Source organism: Meriones unguiculatus, chromosome 10 (assembly GCF_030254825.1).
Source record: "Meriones unguiculatus strain TT.TT164.6M chromosome 10, Bangor_MerUng_6.1, whole genome shotgun sequence".
In the NCBI taxonomy this organism is placed as follows: domain Eukaryota; kingdom Metazoa; phylum Chordata; class Mammalia; order Rodentia; family Muridae; genus Meriones; species Meriones unguiculatus.
The window spans coordinates 2,827,206-2,843,357 of NC_083358.1; the positions used below are offsets into that span (position 1 = coordinate 2,827,206).

At 49.6% G+C, this 16,152-nt stretch overlaps 1 long non-coding RNA gene across 1 annotated transcript; it reads left to right on the forward strand.

Moving 5' to 3' along the window:
- Positions 1–598: 598 nt before the first annotated feature.
- LOC132656783 (uncharacterized) lies at positions 599–6,284 on the forward strand. The gene is made up of 3 exons (XR_009594482.1): positions 599–743; positions 5,234–5,390; positions 5,487–6,284. It is a non-coding gene; the product is annotated as an uncharacterized LOC132656783 (long non-coding RNA).
- The last annotated feature ends 9,868 nt before the right edge of the window (positions 6,285–16,152 follow it).

The following is a 16,152-nucleotide window of genomic DNA, read 5'->3' on the forward strand; positions in this document are numbered from 1 at the left end:
GCTTGCACCGAGACTGGGTGATCAGCTCACCCCGAGTGGAAGACTAATGGTTAAGGCGGGGAGCACTGACACCATCGCTCGGGCAAAGGCCTTTCCGCTCACCGTTCCCATTCCTGAGGTCCTTGGATGTGGCTCCTTCCCCGCGACCTCCCTTAAAAGATGGGTGACTGCTTCCCTCAAACACAGACTTGCATCACATACGAGATCTAGAACTAAGAAATGAAGCCCTTCAAGATCTTGGCTAAAACCCCTAAGTCGTCTACTCTTGGATTCCCTTAACATGGCCTGAGGCGATGCCTTGAAATCAAATGCAGCAGTGTTTGTTTGTTTGTTTGTTTGTTCGCTGAAGTAGGTGTGCAGACACTCTAAGTTGACCGAGGAGTGTAAGTGGTCTCAGCCCACCTCAGAACAAATTTCCTGCCGGACAAGGGCAGAGAGATGGGATTCTGCCGCCAAATGCATTATGGGAAAATCTTTTACTTTTCAGATCTTCCGTACACCTGAGACCCGCAGGTGCTCAGATCCTACCATAGCCCTGCATGACCTCGGGTATGCGCACTGCTTCCTGGAGGAAATTGACGGTAATGTTCAGAGAAGCCTTTGCTCTTCTGCCCACAGCCCCCGAGGAATCTTCTGGGGTTGCAGAGTGAGCATGTGAACCTTCAGGCTGCCCCCGGGCAGTCTTGCGCTTCTCAGGGCTGAGTCGAAAGGGGCACGGCACAGGCTTCCCGTATGAACACACGGTATGATTTTTTTTTAATACATTGAATTGCATCTCAGCGGTCCAAGGGCAAGGCTGTTTGGAGGAGTTGCAAGTGATCTGGCACTGAGGATGCTGGGAAAGAGTGACCCTGAGTTCAGAGCTGGGAGAGAAAAGACTCCTTCCCGCAATGGACTCTGCGGCTGGACGTTAGCAAGCTTGGGGAGGGTGCTCCTGAGGAGCTGCTGGTAATTCGAGCAAACAGACAGACTTGGGCATCTGGCTGCTGCACTACAGTGCGTTCTGACGGCTGATAACTGCCTGCTTTGCTCTGGGGTGGACCCGGGTTCCGGCTGGTAGGCTCTAAGTGCCTGGCATCTTCAGCTGCCTGGCCTCCATCTCTCTTCCCTGCCTGCTGGGAGGCAGATGGTGAGCTGGGAGGGAGATGGAGCTGGGCTCCCAGCCCCAGGACGACATTCTGCCGTGGCTAGAAGGTCTAGCTTCTGACTTTGTGTAAAGGGGGAATAGTTCTTATCCTGGTTAAAACACAATCATTTTACACCGCCCTGGGCTGCTGACTCCAGTCCTAAGTCATGCGGGGTCTTGGACCCTGATGGAGAGCCGTGAGCATGAAGCTATTTGAGCCTTTACAAACATTGTTGGGTGGGCATTTTTCAAAAAGGTTCAATTTTTAAATATTTAACTATGCTTATTTATTTAGTGTATGTGAGTGAGTGTGTGTGTGAGTGTGAGTGTGAGTGTGTGTATGTGTGTGTGTGTGAGTGAGTGAGTGCATTTGGTGTGTCCAAGACCCAGTGATGCCCCAGCAGTTTTCTGACTCTTCCTCTACCTCATGTGAGATGGTCCGTGGTCTCCTACCTGAGGTAACCTGGGGTCTCCTATCTGAGGCTGCCTGTGACCCTTACTTGGGGAAAACCAAAGGCTTCTATCTGAGGTGAGCATGGACTCCTACCTGAAGTGATCCAGGGATCGGCCTGAGGTGACCCATGCTCTCCTATTTGGGTGATCATCCGTCTACCTGAGAGGGACTCATGGCACCTCTCTGAGGTGTCTGAGGTTAATCATGAGCTTCTACCTGAGATGTCCCAAAGACTTCTATGCCAAGGTGACCTGGGCACGCCTGCCTTGGTGACCTCGCACTCCTAAGTTGATCTACAGACTCCCACCTTACCTGACCTGAGCTATCTCCTAGTTAGGGTTTCTATTGCTGTGATAAAGGCCATGACCCAGAGGAACTTGGGTAGGACAGCATTTGTCTGCTTACATACCCTGCGTGACAGTCCACCAGAGGAAACCAAGGCAGGGCCTCAGGCAGGGCAAGAACCTGGATACAGGAACTGAAGTAAAGACCATGGAGGAGTAACGCTTCCTGGCTTACTCCTCCTGGCTGCCATCTGGTTTTCTTACACACTCTAGGACTGCCAGACCAATGGTAGCAGCACCCACAATGGTGGGGCCCCCTTACTGCTATCATAATCAAGAAAATGCTGCTACAGCCAAATTATGGAGGCGTTTTCTCAACTGAGGCTCCCTCCTCTCAGAGGACTGCTGCTTATATCAGACTGACAAATAAACAAACAGACAGACTAGCCAGAACGGACTGTCCCCACCTGAGCTGACCTCTGACCTTCTGAGGTGACCCCTGGACTCCCCGAGGGGGTGACCTAAGCGCTCAGTGGCTCCTTTGCCTGCTAGGAAAGACCCCGACAGGAGCCAGAGCTGGTGGCATGGCTCTCCCCGGGCTCCTGGGATGCTGCAGCCGCACGTGGGGCCAGGTGACCCTCAAAGTCTGCTCAGCTATGACTTCCATGTTGACACCAGATCACTGGGGAAGTGAGGAGCATGGCACAGCGCAGAGAGGTCGGCCCAGTCCCAGGAGGTCAGGGAAGTGCTGGGAGGGTCACAGAGTGACCACCCCAAGACCCGCCTAGTCCAGCTTTGGTAGAGACCCATCTGGACGACCGCTGTGTCAGTGTGTGTCAGCCCCTGCCCACGTAAACATTTCTTTCTAAAAATGTCGATTTCTGTTCCCCGATGATTAAAGACAGGTTTATTAAAGAGAAAAATAAGGAAAGAAGTAAAACCAAAATGACATCCAGTCCTTAGACATGATGATGGCTAGTAAGGTCAGTCATTTCTTTCCTCACTCTCATCTAACATTGCATGGTGAACTTCTGGCATTTAATATTTCATGAAAATTGTATTTTAAAAGCTAACAGTGTCCTGTGGTGTAGATAGAAAGCATAAGAGGGATCCCTCAGGGCTTTTCCCAATATCTGAAACGTCTTAACGGTTCACAGGTCCCTCTGGGCATCTCTCTTGCTTCGGACTGGCCGCTGGGCACAGGTGTCTTGGCTCATCTGGAACTCTGAGGCAAATGCCTGATAAACAAGGGATCTTTATTCTCTCGGTTCTGGACACTGGAAGTCCTCCCTGACTTTGTGCTCAAGACATGGTGGGCTGGTGTCAAGCAAGGCCCGCCTCCTCCTCACAGACTGCGAGCTGACTGCTCAGGTGACAGAGGTGACATGGCTGTCTGGCCGCCAGGTCACTGTGGCTTCACCCTCGTGGTCCCATCACCTTCAAAACCTCCACCTACAGAGTGAGCATTTCAGCAGTGACTGTGTCACTCTGCCTGATGGCTGGAGGTGACCCAGAGGGGCCTTTTCACAGCAGCCCAACGCCTATGAAAAGCAGACTGAGGACATTTCTAGTTCAGTAGTGTGAGTGTGTAGGTCTGTGTTGGGGGCGGGTCAGGCCCACTTGGTGTTTTGGGGAAAGGATTCTTAGGAGACCGTGCAGCCCACTGCTCTGCTGGACCACCCGTGGGATGGCACAGCAACTCTCCTAACCGGGAAACCGTAGAGTCTGTCTCCGGTCAGGACACCCCTCACCCACACAAGGCTTTCTCTCCTGTGCTCTCACAGCAGGGTCCTCTCATGGCTGCCTCGCTGGAGATCTCATAACTCTCATCAGCTTCCTTTACAGAAACTTCTTTACAGGAAGGTGTCCCTTTGCCTGGACTGTGAGGTTGAGTAAGTCGCACCCAGGGGGTAGCTTTGCCAGGGCCAGGCTTTGACCCCGGAAACTTGGGACACCCCTCCAGAAATAGCTGTCCCTCTCACAGGTCTTGGTGACATCAGAGCCCAGGGCAGCCATCCATTCTGAGAAATTAGCACCCCATTGTTCTAGCAGGGACTGATGGCCAGCTCACTGCAGAATAAGCCATGAGCCCGGATAAAGAAGAGAAAAGCATGCTGCAGAGATTCTGTTTGCTTGGTAGGGGCACGAGGCCCTAACAAGTCCATCCTTCCTCCCAACAGAAGTACCAGGTCGGTGGTGACAGGTGCAGAAGGGAACTCCCTGTGCTCTGGGTGTCTGGGACACCAGAAGTGCCTGTGCTCTGGGTGACAGTTATCCTGACCCCCTGGGACGGAATTCTCTCCTTCCTACATTCCCTCACAGACCTGGGAAGAGGAAGAGTTTCTACTCTGAAGAATTGCTCTTATAACCGACATGTCCCCAGCTAGTTTGGAACACCTGGAAAAGGCTCAGGTTCATTACCGGGTACACTTAGGGGACACGGTTAGATGGTGATGGGGGCCAGGAGTCCAGTATGGGGCCTGGCTCATGGCCCTCAATCCATCTCTGTACCCAAAAGTTTTAGTCAGGCCCCAGCAGCCCGGATTCCCTCTGCTTGCTCCTCCCCACTTTCCCAGTGCTTGGCAGGAAACAGGTGATTTGTTGAAATTACCACTGAGGGGTGGTAAGGGCATGGTAGACTGCTCCTTTTGGCTGGGTAGACAAAGGGTTTGCTTTATCTCGGGAACATCCATGTGGGGTAACCTCATGTCTCAGGGGGGCAGGCATGGTTAAAGGATCGTTCTGTCCACAGAGTCTGGACCACAGTCTTGTGGGCTCGGAAAACCATCCTTCCTTATGCAGAACTGCTGGAGGCCGATGGCTGGAAACCCTCGCAGGCAGCGCTCAGCAGCCATTCGGCCTTGTGGATGCTGCTGGCAGGAGACCAGCAATGCAGCCTCAGCCACCGCCTTCTCTAAGGGGTTTTGTTTTGTTGGCTCTGGAGCCACCTAGGAAGGAGGACTGTGAGTGTGGGAGGTGACATTCCACGCTGTGCATATTTCTGTATGGATGTGGAAGGCGGCAGCTGGGACTGAAAATTCTGTCATTGTCTTCTCCCTGGGTGGGTGGCTGCTTACAAACACGTCCCCTGATCTAACCTAACATTAAGCACTCGGAGCGGGACACAGTGTTCTTTCTCCAACACAGTCGATTTTTTCAACTCATCCTGGGGCTCAAACAGCACATTATATTTTGTTTTGATTGTTTGCTTCTTGATTTATTCTGTATGTTGGGATCTTGTTTCCAAAGTCTTCCCCCTGTGAGCAATTGATGTTGACTTTGCTAATTACTGCTTTGGCAAACGTTCTTTATCTCAGAAGGGTGATTCACCCAGAGGGCCGTTCAGCTTCTTATCTTTAATATCCTCAGTCCAAAACCCGTGTGGGACTGGTCCCATGTTCACAGAACCATATACACTTGGAAGCTATAAGAAAGGACCAAGAAGCAGCTCATGTCTTCGGGGTAAAGGAGAAGACGGAATGAGTGATGATGTGGAAACCCGTCCAGAGGACTCCTGAAGACAACGGTAATTTTTATTTTTGAGTAAAAGTAGGATGATGGGTGTTGGAGTCTGAACGTGAACTGTGCACTAAGTGTGTATATTTCATTGCTTTGGCAATAGCTGGTGCCACCACTTGGGAAGGCTGTGGAGCCTGGAGGAGGCGGGGTCCTGCTGGAGGAAGCGGTGGCTAGGGTGGGACACCATTTCCTGCTCACTCACAGCCTGCTTCCTGACTGCTGACACCACGTGATGAGCCAGCTTCCGGCCCTGCCCCTGCATCCTGCCCGCCATGGTGGACAAACCCCTGAAAACGTGCGCTAAAACAGACCTCTCCTCCCTTAAGCACCTTTCTGTCAGGCGTGTTGTCCCAGCAACAGGGCAGTCACTGCCGCAGCAGATCACGGGACGGGAGCTGTGCCCGACCGAGGACGTGGGGGCAGGACGTGCCGTGGGCAGAGCGAGCTGCCGCACTGGGATCGCCCCGCACTCTTCCCAGCCTACCTGTGCTCATGGCAGGAGGACCAGCAGGTGGAGCCACTTCCTGTGTTCTCAAGTCACACATCAGACTCCACACGGCGAAGCAGAGGGAGACGCAGCCGAGCCAGTGACACTTTTTTAAAAAACATGCTAAAATGAGAAAGCAAGTTTCTCTTAGTTCTCCTGAGCTCTTCGAGCAGGTCATCGAGGCTGCTGTTTAGCATTTCAGCTTCTTCCCTCCTGGAAGCACAGCTGTCAGCTCCTTCCCTCTTTCCACTTTCCCTTTAGTCTCTGTTATCTGATCGTTATGTTATAAGAAAAAACAGGCAGCAGGCCACAAAGATGCACACCTAGGCAGGCAGACCTCTGTGAGTTCAAGGCCAGCCTCATCTACAGAGCAAGTTTCAGAGCAGCCAGGGCTACACAGTGAGACCCTTTTAAAAAAAGACAAATAGAAGAGTAGAAGATATAATTTCAGGAAAACAGTAGTTCTATAAATGATCTTAACAATGGATTAATTAGAAACAAGTTTAATGGTTGTTTGTCAGCCCTTTTCACTGGAAAAAAAAACAATTTTAGCTTTTATTTACTTACATGTTTTATGTATTATGAGTATTGTATTTTCATGTGTGTCTGCATGCCAGAAGGGGGCACTAGATCCCATTACAGATGGTTGTTGTGAGCCACCATGTGGTTGCTGGGACTTGAACTCAGGACCTCTGGAAGAGCAGTCAGTGCTCTTAACCTCTGAGCCATCTCTCCAGCCCTCAATTTTAGCTTTTAGCAATATGGAGAATAGAGGAATACTTAGTTCAATGTCTAAAGCTGCGTGTTTAAGACTGAGGTTAGGACATAAAGATATTTTGCGATTTGTAAAGGCAAAATAAAAATGTAATAGCCTCAGGAAAGTCTCTCACAAGCCCACTTTATCTGAAACACTCAGGCTGGACTAGGAAGGCGCCGAACCCTCCCACGACCCAGTGAGAGCCCCGCTGGTGTGCATCACAACTAGCCCAGCATCGGAGCGTGCAAGGCTGTTAGCTTCACGCTCAGAGTCTAAGAGTGTAAAGTGTGAGGAATGCACGGATGCGTGAGCGGAGCTGAGGGATGGGAGCGTGTGCTGTGGCAGTCAGCTTGCAGCCAGCCAGCGCTTCTGTGCTTCTGGCTTTATGAAGACATCGGGGGTGGGGGTGTTCGTTTTGATTTTTTCGAGGCACAGATCTGATGTCAACTTTACCTTGGCCTCTGCAATTTTGCTAAGAAAGTGCATTAACTCTTTAGCTTCCCCTTTGGATTTCACACCAACGTCCAGTGAAGCCCTGGGAACTAACTCCAGCATGTGAGTTCCTCAGTTATGTGAGGAAAGTAGCTGCAAAGTGCTCTCCACTCAACGGTTACCTACCGTTACTGTGATATGCCTGTGACACGTGAGTAGTCATACGTGTGTGGAGGTCAGAGGACAGCTTTTGGGAGTCACCGCCTCTGCTGCGGGTTCTGGACAGTGAACTCTGGCTGTCAACTTGGGTGTGCACTTTTGCCCACTGAACCCCCTCTCTAGGCCAGAAAAGCCCGCCTTGCATCTTAACCATCCTTTTCTCTCGTCAGACCGGAAGATTCAGAAGCTTTCCCTGCCTCAGAGCTGCCAGGATGAGGGAAATGGCATCATCAAAGCTCCAGCCTTGCGAGCATTAGAGTCTGGCTCCCAGAGCCCTGTGAAAAGCCAGATACAGAGGCAGCTGCTTGGATTTCGGTGCTGGAGAACTGGAGACAAAAGGACCCTGGGCTGACGCTGGGGACAAAGTCTCAAAGGATTCGAGCCGTGCTCATGAGGATGTCCTGAGGGAAGGGTGTTCTCCGGCCTCTATATGCATGTACACACATGCAAAACTACATACAACTGTGAATCTTTAAATAAAATACTGGCAGAAGGACCGTTAACTCCTTAGAGTGGAAGCGGACAAGCTGGCCTCAGTGCGTGTTGAGAATGTTTCCACACACGCGGGTTACGGCATGCTTCCTGCTGCCGGCTCCACTGTAAACATGTACACAGAACCAACGTCTCCTCACAATCACCTTCATTTAGTCTCCCTGTGTTGACTCGGAGTTCAGCAACTCAAGAAGACCAGTAGGGCTCAAGAGTAGGCTCTGCTCAGCCTGCGAGGAGAGGTGTGACAGGTTCATGAGTAAATCAGCCCTTTTCCTTGAAGTAAGAACAGGTCCCCACACAGTTGCAAGGAACAACAGAGGGGCCTCATGGACCCTTAACGTGCTCCCCCAAAGGCAGCATCTTCCACAACTACACAGACCCACAAGACAGCCCAGAAGTTGCCATGGAGACAAACTGGAAAACATTTCCATGAGGCAGAATCTCTCAAGTGGGCCATTTATAGCCACACCCAATTCTTCCATGAAAACCCTTCCCTAGTCTCTCAAACCCACTCCGATCTATAATTCTCTGATTTTGTGATTTTGAAAATGCAGTATGACACAGCCGTGCAGCAATCACCTTCTGAGAGCCCTTCACAGCCTATGCTTCTCTAGAGAGCCATCCAGGCAGTTCTGTGCATGAATACTTCGCCATTTTATTGTTGAATCGTATTCTGTGATACAGTTGGGCCATATTCTGCTTATACACCCACGCACCAACGACCTCCAGCCTAAAGGTTTAAGCTCTTGGAAATGAACATAAGACAGACAATTTCTCCCATGAACATGGCTGAAGTTCTCCACAATGAGCACCTAGAGTGCAACTGCTGGAATATACATCAGCTACATGTTGCAGTTTAGACACCGAGAAATAGCCTCCCAGAGAGGCGGGGTGTGGAGAGCTGTGAGACGCAGCTACAGACAAAGCCGGCCTGAGACAGGCCCGGAAGCTCAATACTGAACTCAGAGGCCGAAACTGGAAGACATCCAGGAAAGTGTGCCTGTTTGCAAGTCTGTAGTTTAGCTGGATATTCCCGGATGCTCCAGGTAACCCGGAAGCCCTGGCACCTGGAGGCAGATGGCCTCTTGCTAAGGCAACACACCTGTGGCCAAGCTTGACAGCTGAGCTGGATCACCAGGACGCACACTGTGGTGAGGAGAGCTGCTTGTTAAGCTGCTTTGTTATGTTTTCACCTGGGGAAGTAGTTTCCGAAAAGATGTTAGGCGTTTCCACACCTTTTTCTTTTGTATTGATGTGACTTGCTTGCTTTGCCTATAAATAATAAACCCTGGAATAAACCCACAATGCTTCAGTCAGACTGACAGCCCTCTCAAACTGAATCCGTGTGTGGTGTGATTTGTCCTCTCTCCCCACTCAGGTACTGTTGGGCTCTGCCAGTGGGGCATCGGGAAGACATGAGCCATCTCACGTCTTCTCATCTGTCCACACTCGGTGCCACCGTGCTCTGTCCGTCTGGCTTTTAAAAACAGAGGCATCCACCCTGATGGGTCTGTGGGGACATCGGCTTTGGGTTTTGACTTGCATCCTAGGCAGATGATAACGCGGAACTGTATTGGTACTGCATCTTCTGTGTGTTCTGTCTGATGAAATATTTGCTCACGTCTTGGGCAATATTAAATTTAAAAAAAGTTTTGCATTTTAAGTACACAAATAAAATTCATGATGAATTTTGAGTCAGTTATTGCAGAAGGTAAGAATTTAAGTCAACTTAAGTCGGGGCTCATTTGTTACCTGCTTACTACGTCCATGAAATCCACAAATATTTCTCAACAATTCCACTGAGTTTCTTCTAAGTGGATCCTTCCACTATTTCTTTATTTCAGTTACTGTGTTTGCCAGCTCGAAATTATTTACTCAGTCCCTCTTGCTTTCTATTTCTTTTGTGAGGGGAGAAAGAAAGGGTTTATTCGGCTCATTTCTGTACTGTCGCCCATCACTGGAAGAAGTTGGGACAGGAACTCAAGACAGGAACTGGTAAGCAGGAGCTGGTGCAGAGGCCACGGAGGGTGCTGCTTACTGGCTTGCTCCTCATGGCTTGCTCAGCTGCTTCCTTCCTTCCTTCTTTCTTTTCTATTTCTTTGGCTGGACCATTCAGAGGATTTTTTCCCATGTGGTGGAGCCATGGTGGCTGCTGCAGCTTGTCAGTGGCAGTGGGAGCTTCAGGCTGCTACTCTCAGACTTCAAAACAACCAGGGACTGAGTGCTCAAACCACAAGCCAGAGGGAGCATTTCAGATTCAAACTGAAGAGGGCTGAAGAACAAACCTTAAGCTGCACTTAAGAACCATAAGCTTGTCCTTTTGGGAGAACAAGGAGAGGTTTGAGTGGTCAATTGTCCTGGGTTAGATCCTGCTGGAAAGCAAGAATGTTGCTATGCCTGGCTGTCCTGAATTCTAGCCATAAGGCAGGAGCATTGATACAGAGGTGACAGCTGCTCTCAGAAGCTTGTGCACATTCTGCTGTCAGTGCCAGGTTCATGATTGTGGGAATCTCATGTGTCACCTTGTGAAATGGCTCATGACGAGCAGCACACTGTGATCTGGGGATGAGGACCAGCTCAACTATGAATACCAGCTAATTGCTGTCATAGCTGCTTTAAAAAAAAAATTTTTTTTAATGTATGCTTCTGTACAGAGGGTGGTGCAATGCAGACTAGGTTCTGTGTGTTTTGTTTTTTCTCCTCAGAAGAGTGGATGAGATGAGAGCCATGCCCAAGCTTTGTGAGTAAGTGGCTGGAGTTGAGCCCAGAGCCTTCCTAACTATCCTGAGGCCTAGAGTGTTTTCAGCCTCTGAGACTTACTGCTGAACAAGCTCACTCTTTCTAGTTCTTTCTGAACTCTGGCTGCATGGCTCAGCTCTTCTGTCTCAAAACTCATTTCCAACCTGGCTGACTCAAACTGGCTTCTCTCTTGCTTCTCACTGAGTTACACTGCTTGGAAAAACAGCACAACTCACAAACTCAGCTGCACTGTATTCCCAAGTTTGTTGTATGATCTCCACAAACTCTCCTGCTCTGTCTGTTTCTCTCTGTCTCTCTCTCTGTGCTGCTCTTAAGTAGCTTCTTTTTCTTCTCTGTTCTTGTGAGTTGGGCATCTCCTACCTCTGACTCATTCTATCAAATCTTTCCCTGATTTGTCACTTTGTCTGTCCCTCATTTAGATATCATTGTTTTGGATTAAAGGTGTATACCAGAGGCATGTGTGTGTGTGTGTGTGTGTGTGTGTGTGTGTGTGTTCCAGCCACATCACACCCATGTCTTTGTGATCTTTGTGATGCCAGAGCAGCCATGCTGCTGGGTTAAATTCCTCTATAATACTCCATTTTTCTAAGTAGAGGACATGTCTGTTCAACTCTGATGAATACCTAGAAGATGAAGACATCTTCTACCTGAGCATCTCTACCTATGCTCATGGTCACCCATGCAGCTCAGAACAAGGGTTACTGGTTCTTCCCTAAGACAGCATGGTCTCTTCATCGTGGTCAAGCCTCCCCTCTGCACTGTCATCTTCATGAACGGATCTTTATTGTCTGTGGAGTCCCGGGAATGTCAGTGCAGCGCTGTCTGAAGGTTCTCAGGCAGTCCTTGTGTTTGCACAGCCTGGTAAAACCCAGGCCAGGTGTCCTCTGCTGGGTGGAATTTCACTTGTCTGTGCTCTGCTTACTCGACAGGCAGAGCCCAGAGCCCAGAGGCACCCTTTGAGATTCCCAGGTTCTGTGTCTGGGGATTAGACCAGGGGCACTTGCAGTGGCTGAAATGAAGAGTTCGTTAAGATACCAGACAGGCTCTTCCTGGAAGAATGCAAAGTTAGAATCCGGAGCAGACTGCAGCTTAGGCCCAGTGCCTGCAGAGGCCTTCCCCGCTCATGGATGCTGATGGGAACTGTCTGAGATGTGGTCTGTGAACCTCTGACAGACATCAGGTTCCAGGGTCTCAAACCTGGGGAAGTGAGTTTATATCAAAGGGACATGGGTGGCCACGTGTCCTGCACCCCACCCCCTCCCTGTCTCAGGCCTGGGAACCAGAAAGCCCATCTGCGGGCTTGTTCTGGGAAGCCTCTCCATCCTCAGAGAGCTGTAAGAAGAAACCCCCTCTTCTGCCATGTGGCTCCTGATTCCTTTCTCAGCCCCTGTCATTCTGTTTGTCTGTCCACGGCATTAAAAACGCTCCTAATGAACTCCATACCCACAACAATCCATCCAGTGTACCCCTGAAGCCCCAGGCTGAGACCATTTGGGTGAACAGTAAGTGCTGCTAACCACTGTGCCCTCCTCCAGACACAGCAACGCCTTTCCTACCACCTTGATGCTGCCACAGTGAAGCTGGGCGCGGCATGCAATTCTTCTGCCAAGCGGAGACAAGCCATTTCGACAGCAGGGGTGGTGGAGGAAGCTGGCAACAGTGTCTTCACACCACGGGTTTCCTACAGGAACTTTCACTGTAGACAGTGAGGGAAGTGAAAAAGCTGGGACACTATTTCCAAGTCCTCTGGGATGTCTTCCTTTGTCCTTCCCATCACTCCTGCCCTGGTGGAATGCTTCCAATGCTCTGTGCACAGTGAGAACTGCCCCTCAGGCTAACTCAGTTATGGCCACAGAAATGTAAACTGAGTCCCTAGGGGGAGGAGTAATCTTCTGCAGCAATTATTTTCTGATAAAATGGAGCCAACGGCGTCAACCAGCATACTCCTCCTAGTCCTGTATTCTTCCCACTCCCTCTAGATGGAATGCAAACACAATCCCTTGAGGCATCACAGCCTTCTAGAAACCAAATCAAAAGCCAAAGTTTAGTAAGAGGGGAGCAAGAAACCTTGGGAACCTTGACCTCTCACACACACTGACTGGTCCCAGGCTGCAGCATCTACACTGCCCCTGCTAGAGAAAAACAAGCCCACACTTGCAAGACCTCACTTGGGTCGCCTTCCTTTGAATGTCTTAGCTATGAATTCTGGCATAAACAAAGTGTCCTCTCTTATTGCCAGAGCCAGCCGGGCAGAGTCGAAGAGTTCTTGAGTCGGGAGTGAGGATTAATATTATTTAAATAAACACACAGCACACAGGAAACTTTTTTAAAGGTCCAGACTCGACAGCCACAGCAAAAGGCAGGCTGCTGCAGCAAGCAGTGCAAGCAGCAAGTCTCAAGTCTCTGCCTCCTCCTCTGCCTCCAGCCCTCTGTTTCCTAACATTTAGATTTCCCACATTATACTTGCTTTTTGTGAAATCTTAGGTCTGGTTCATGCTCCACATCCTCCAAGCTCTCTCCTCCAGCTCTGGTCTCCTCGTGCTCTGCTCTCCTCATGCTCTGCTCTCCTCATGCTCCTCCCACCCTTTCCTGTTCTCTGGCTCCTCCCATTGCACAACATTGTATCTAGTTGCTTTATTTGTGTCCTGTTTACACAAGAGTTGAGACAGGATGCTTGGAGCATCATCTTCAGCCTTCTTCTGCAGTAACTGTAGAGTTACTGTAGAGTTATTGTAGAGTTTCTAAGCCAAAGTAGAAACATCTCAGAACAATGGTTTAAATTCCACGAGGAGCCTAAGAGGTGTGATCCTCACAAGCTATCCTACCTGCTGTCACAAACAAAAGGAGATGGACTTGCAAATTCTACCCTGCCTTTAGAGAAGGTCCAGTAAAAGCAGCCTCTCCGCTGAGATTTAAATATCAAAGCAGCTGCCAGAGGCACTGCTCCCAGCATCTCATCACTCCTCAGGGATTACACGATCTGTTTTTCTGGAGCTCCTGCTCATGCTGTAGGGACTACTGAGGGACACACCATCAAATTTACACATTATTATCAGCATTTGCTTTGCTAATCTAAAGAAGATAAATTGAGAGAATAAATGGGTTGGACTTTGCCGAAATATTAGCAAGTCTTTGAGGCATCTCAGCTTCCTGATTCCCGCTCGGGGAGAGCAAAAGCCTTCAGTAAACAGTGCCTCGGCAACTGGGTCTAAGCAGCTCCATGCTAACATTATTATTTCTTTTTGCTGTAATAAACGAACTGTAATAAGTGCTTGAAAGAGACTTGGGGAAATTGTAAATTCAATTTTGTGTTTATGAACCGGCTGTAAGTTATAATTTTGGAGGCATTGAATATAAAGTACAATGTGATTTGTCATTTGGGGACCCAGGGGAATGCCATCTGCAATAAGAATGATGCTGTTAACCCAGGAGTTGACAGGTTTGTGAAAATGTATCAGTAAAGCTCATCCAATGCTATAGACTGCCTGAGAATCTGACTCCTGGTGATTATTTACTGAGGAAATGACCAAAAGTATCAGGGGAATTGGCGCAAGGTGGCGGCTCCACCTGTCCAGGGATGCTAAGAACTCCCCTTTGAAGTATGTTGTCTTACTATCCTTCCTACAACTGTGACCTGCAGCATATTGTTTCTCCATCTTATAGACAAAGTGTGCTGGTCTATGGTCCCTGTTCCACAGGAGCCAGCCCCAATGCCCTTTCAGGAGAGACTCTGTCAATCCTGTCTCCCTCAAGTTCCCTGGAAACCCGATTTAATTTCCACACCCTATAAAGATGGAGGGAGAAAAGCAACTCCGCCAAGCTGCCCTCTGGCCTGCACACGTGGTGCGCCATGACACGTGACCACATCATCACATATCCACCCACGGTTGGTGACCATAGAAAGAAAGTAACTAACACAGTCACACACGCTTAACAGAGCATCATTTGGAGAAGACACAGACCCTTGCCTCCAGTTCTAGTTCGGCCCCTGTTCTCATCAGGGTCCTTTGTCTGGAGATAAGGGGCATTTTGGACCAGCACAGCCTAAAGGAGATGAGTCCTCACATAAACGAAGGGCACAGAGAGAGACAACAGAGCAGGCAGGGTGGCCCTGTTTGCCAGGTGGTGCTAGGCATCGTCTGTGCAGTGGGCAGGAAGCACCAGGAGAGCCAGGGACAGTGGGGGCTGTCCCCCAGTGCTTACAGGGCACTCCACCCTGGGCCTCAGTGTTTACAGGGCACTCCGCCTGCGGGGGGGGGCACGAACAGGCCTTCACTCCCCAGGTCTCACAGTGAACGCTTGTACAATGAGTGTGATAAGCTTGGGCCTCTGCCAAGCTGCAATGCTGATAAAGGATTTACTTTAGGGAGCTTGGCTAATCACATCGTTAGCCAGTGTGAGAAAACTCTTAATGAGACAAATATTTTGGATCTGGGAATTCAATAGCATTTTATGATGCTTTTAATTAGAACGGAACTGGAGGACCTGCCTTCCTTTATGGCTTCCTCTGTGTCCGGCCCAGCGGAACACGCTGGTGGTGACAGCAAGTGTCCTCGCGTCCCACAGAGAAGCTTGAGGAGCCAAGCGCACAGTTAATTATGGCGCTGGCTCTTTAAATAACCACACGTGCTGTGGCCCTTCGGAAACTCCACTATTCTGAAATGTGCAGTTGGGACTGGATTCAATTCCTGTCACCCACACATCACAACCACACATACCTGGGGTTCCAATGAATCCGGGAGCTTTTTCTGACCCCCACGGGCGCGAGCCGCGAGCATGCCACACACACATGCAGACATTCTTGCACGTAAGATAAACACTGAAATAACTGCATGTTTGCTTGCTTTAACACGCGTGATCCCAGCACTGGGAGGCAGATCCACAAGGATCCCGGGTTTGCTCAGCCTTACTATGAAAGGGTTAGGCTAACTTTGTAACCTATATGTCTTCTAAAGCCTATAGTTTTGAGTTTTAGGTCCAGATTAAGCTAAAGCCTCTTAGTACCTTTCCAGAGAGTGAAGGAATGTAACCCTATCCGTGAGGACAGATATAAAAAAAAGGGGCAAGCAAGCAATGACCTTCACTCAGCAAAAGAAGGACCAGACCCTTGTCCTTGAGATAGCGTTTCTTAGCAACAAACCTAGACTTCTTCTGAGTAGTTTTTGACCTCCAGCCAAAAGTCTGCAGCCCCTAATCTTCAAGGATGAGCTAACCACCCCCACCTTAAAGTGCAGCTGCATCCACACTTGGCAGGACTGGCCAAGCTTGAGCACCTAAGACTAACCAATTATCTTACTTTATAGCTTCCTCATCCAATCCTAAATTGCCAAAACTAAACTTCAAATTTCCCGCAATTTTTCTTTTAAAAACCTAAAGGCCTTTGTCTCCTGGTGCCACTCTTTGCTGACCGGCAGGGGTGACCCCGTTGTACAATGGTTAATAAACCTCTTGCTTTTGCAACGAGTCTTGGTCTGGGGGAGTTTCTGGGAAGGGCACGATTGAACTCCTGAGCTGTGAGGCCCCAGGTCTTACAACTAGGCGACAGGAAGGGGCTCTTTAGGCCCCACAGCTGCATCCATTACACACGCCTTCACACCGCCCGCTTACCCTTCTGCCTCGGTT